This window comes from Tursiops truncatus, chromosome 5 (assembly GCF_011762595.2).
Source record: "Tursiops truncatus isolate mTurTru1 chromosome 5, mTurTru1.mat.Y, whole genome shotgun sequence".
Taxonomy (NCBI): domain Eukaryota; kingdom Metazoa; phylum Chordata; class Mammalia; order Artiodactyla; family Delphinidae; genus Tursiops; species Tursiops truncatus.
In genome coordinates, this window is record NC_047038.1 from 38,462,858 (window position 1) to 38,466,932 (window position 4,075).

Here is a 4,075-nt window from a genome sequence, read left to right on the forward strand (position 1 = left end):
CGGGAGAACGCAGGGTGTGCCGGCGTGCCTCAGGGTGGTGCAACGTCATGCTGGCCTCTGCCGCTGCAGACTCGCCCCGCATCCGTGCCCCTCCCTACCCCTGGCCTGAGTGAGCCAGAGCCCCCGAATCAGCTGCTCCTTTAACCCCTTCCTGTCTGAGCGAAGAACATATGCCCTCAGTCGACCTACACACAGAGGAGGGTCCAAATCCAAAGATGAACCCCAGGAGATTAGTGAACAAAGAAGAGAAATGGAAATTTCTCCCAGCAGCCTCAGGAGCAGCAGATTAAATCTCCACAATCAACTTGATGTACCCTTCTTCTGTGGAACACCTGAATAGACAACGAATCATCCCAAATTGAGGAGGTGGACTTTGGGAGCAATGATATATATATTTTTTCCCTTTTTCTCTTTATGTGAGTGTGCATGTGTATGTTCTGTGTGTGATTTTGTCTGTATAGTTTTGCTTTTACCATTTGTCCTAGGGTTATGTCTGTCCTTTTTCTTTTTATTATTACTTAATTTTTTTTCTTAATAATTATTTTTTATTTTAATAAATTTATTTTATTTTATCTTCTTCTTTCTTTCTTTTTTTCCTCTCTTTTATTCTGAGTCATGTGGAGGACAGGCTCTTGGTGCTCCAGCCAGGCATCAGGACTATGCCACTGAGGTGGGAGAGCTAAGTTCAGGACATGGTCCAAAAGAGACCGCCCAGCTCTGTAAAATATCAAACGGAAAAAATCTCCCAGAAATCTCCATCTCCATACCAAGACCCAGCTCCATTCAACCACGAGCAAGCTACAGTGCAGGACACCCTATGCCAAACAACTAGCAAGACAGGAACAAAACCCCATCCATTAGCATAGAGGTTGCCTAAAATCATAATAAGGCCACAGACACTCCAAAATACACCACCAGACGTGGAACTGCCCAACAGAAGACAAGATCCAGACTCATCCACCAGAACACAGGCACTAGTCCCCTCCACCAGGAAGCCTACCCAATCCACTGAACCAACCTTAGCCACTGGGGACAGACACCAAAAAGAACAGGAACTATGAATCTGCAGCCTGCAAAAAGGGGACCCCAAACACAATAAGTTAAGCAAAATGAGAAGACAGAGAAACACATAGCAGATGAAGGAGCAAGGAAAAAACCAAGCAGACATAAGAAATGAAGAGAAATTAAGCAGTCTACCTGAAAAAGAATTCAGAATAATGGTAGTAAAGATGATCCAAATCTTGGAAATTGAATGGAGAAAATACAAGAAACGTTTAACAAGGACCCAGATGAACTAAAGAGCAAACAAACAGTGATGAACAACAGAATAAATGAAATTAAAAATTCTCTAGAAGGGATAAATAGCAGAATAAAGAAAAAAGAATGAAAAGAATTGAGGACAGTCTCAGAGACTGCTGGGACAACATTAAATGCAACAACATTTGAATTATAGGGGTCCCAGAAGAAGAAGAGAAAAAGAAAGGGACTGAGAAAATATTTGAAGAGATTATAGGTGAAAACTTCCTTAATATGGGAAAGGAAATAGTCAATCAAGTCCAGGAAGCACAGAGAGTCCCATACAGGATAAATCCAAGGAGAAACAGGCCAAAACACATATTAATCAAACTATCAAAAATTAAATACAAAGAACAAATATTAAAAGCAGTAAGGGAAAAACAACAAATAACACATAAGGGAATCCCCATAAGGTTAACACCTGATCTTTCAGCAGAAACTCTGCAAGCCAGAAGGGAGTGGCAGGACATATTTAAAATGATGAAGGAGAAAAACCTACAACTAAGATTACTGTACACAGCAAGGATCTCATTCAGATTTGATGGAGAAATTAAGACCTTCACAGACAAGCAAAAGCTAAGAGAATACAGCACCACCAAACCAGCTTTACAACAAATGCTAAAGGAACTTCTCTAGGCAGGAAACAAAAGAGAAGGAAAATACCTACAATAATAAACCCAAAACAATTAAGAAAATGGTAATAGGAACATACATATCGATAATTACCTTAAATGTAAATGGATTAAATGCTCCAACTAAGAGACATAGTCTGGCTGAATGGCTACGAAAACATGGCCTGTGCATGTGCTGTCTACAAGGGACCCATTTCAGACCTAGGGACACACACAGATTGAAAGTGAGAGGATGGAAAAAGATATTCCATTGAAATGGAAATCAAAAGAAAGTGGGAGTAGCAATTCTCATATCAGACAAAAGAGACTTTAAAACAAAGACTATTACAGAGACAAAGAAGGACACTACATAATGATCAAGGGATCAATCCATGAAGAAGATATAACAATTGTAAATATTTATGCACACAACATAGAAGCACCTCAATACATAAGGCAAATACTAACAGCCATAAAAGGGCAAATCGACAGTAACACAGTCATAGTAGGGGACTTTACCACTCCACTTTCACCAATGGACAGATCATCCAAAATGAAAATAAATAAGGAAACACAAACTTTAAATGATACATTAAATAAGATGGACTTAATTGATATTTATAGGACATTCCATCCAAAAAGAACAGAATCCACATTCTTCTCAAGTGCTCATGGAACCTTCTCCAGGATAGATCATATCTTGGGTCACAAATCAAGCCTTGATAAATTTAAGAAAATTGAAATTGTATCAAGTATCTTTTTTGACAACAATGCTATGGGACTAGATATCAATTACAGGAAAAAATCTGTAAGAAATACAAACACATGGAGGCTAAACAACACACTATTTAATAACCAAGAGATCGCTGAAAAAATCAAGGAGGAAATAAAAAAAAAAATACCTACAATCAAATGACAATGAAAACACGATGAACCCAAACTGCAGCAAAAGCAGTTCTAAAAGGGAAGTTTATAGCAATACAATCCTACCTTAGGAAACAAGAAACATCTGAAATAAAAAACCTAACCTTACACCTAAAGCAATTACAAAAAACCCCCAAAGTTAACAAAAGGAAAGAAATCATAAAGATCAGATCAGGAATAAATAAAAAAGAAATGAAGGAAACGATAGCAAACATCAATAAAACTAAAAGCTGGTTCTTTGAGCAGATAAACAAAATTGATAAACCATTAGCCAGACTTATCAAGAAAAAAAGGGAGAAGACTCAAATCAATAGAATGAGAAATTAAAAAGGAAAAGTAACACCTGACACTGCAGAAATACAAATGATCATGAGAGATTAGTACAAGCAACTGTATGCCAAAAAAAATGGACAACTTGGAAGAAATGGACAAATTCGTAGAAATGCACAACCTTCCAAGACTGAACCAGGAAGAAATAGAAAATATGAACAGACCAATCACAAGCACTGAAATTGAAACTGTGATTAAAACTCGTCCACCAAACAAAGCCCAGGACCAGATGGCTTCACAGGCGAATTCTATCAAACATTTAGAGAAGAGTTAACACCTATCCTTCTCAAACTCTTCCAAAATATAGCAGAGGGAGGAAAACTCCCAAACTCATTCTATGAGGCCACAATCACTCTGATACCAAAACCAGAAAAAGATGTCACAAAGAAAGAAAACTACAGACCAATATCACTGATGAAAATAGATGCAAGAATACTCAACAAAATACTAGCAAACAGAATCCAACAGCCCATTAAAATGATCATACACTATGATCAAGTGGGGTTTATGTCAGGAATGCAAGACTTCTTCAATATACGCAAATCAATCAACGTGATACACCACATTAACAAATTAAAGGAGAAAAACCATATGATCGTCTCAGTAGATGCAAAGAAAGATTTCAACAAAATTCAACACCCATTTATGATAAAAATCCTCCAGAAAGTAGGCATAGAGGGTACATTCCTCAACATAATAAAGGCCATATATGACAAACCCACAGCCAACTTGTTCTCAGTGGTGAAAAAATGAAACCATTTCATCTAAGATCAGGAACAAGACAAAGTTGCCCACTCTCACCTATTATTCAACACAGGTTTGAAAATTTTAGCCACAGCAATCAGAGAAGAAAAAGAAGGAAAAGTGATCCAAATTGGAAAAGAAGTAATAAAGCTGTCATTCTTTGCAGATGA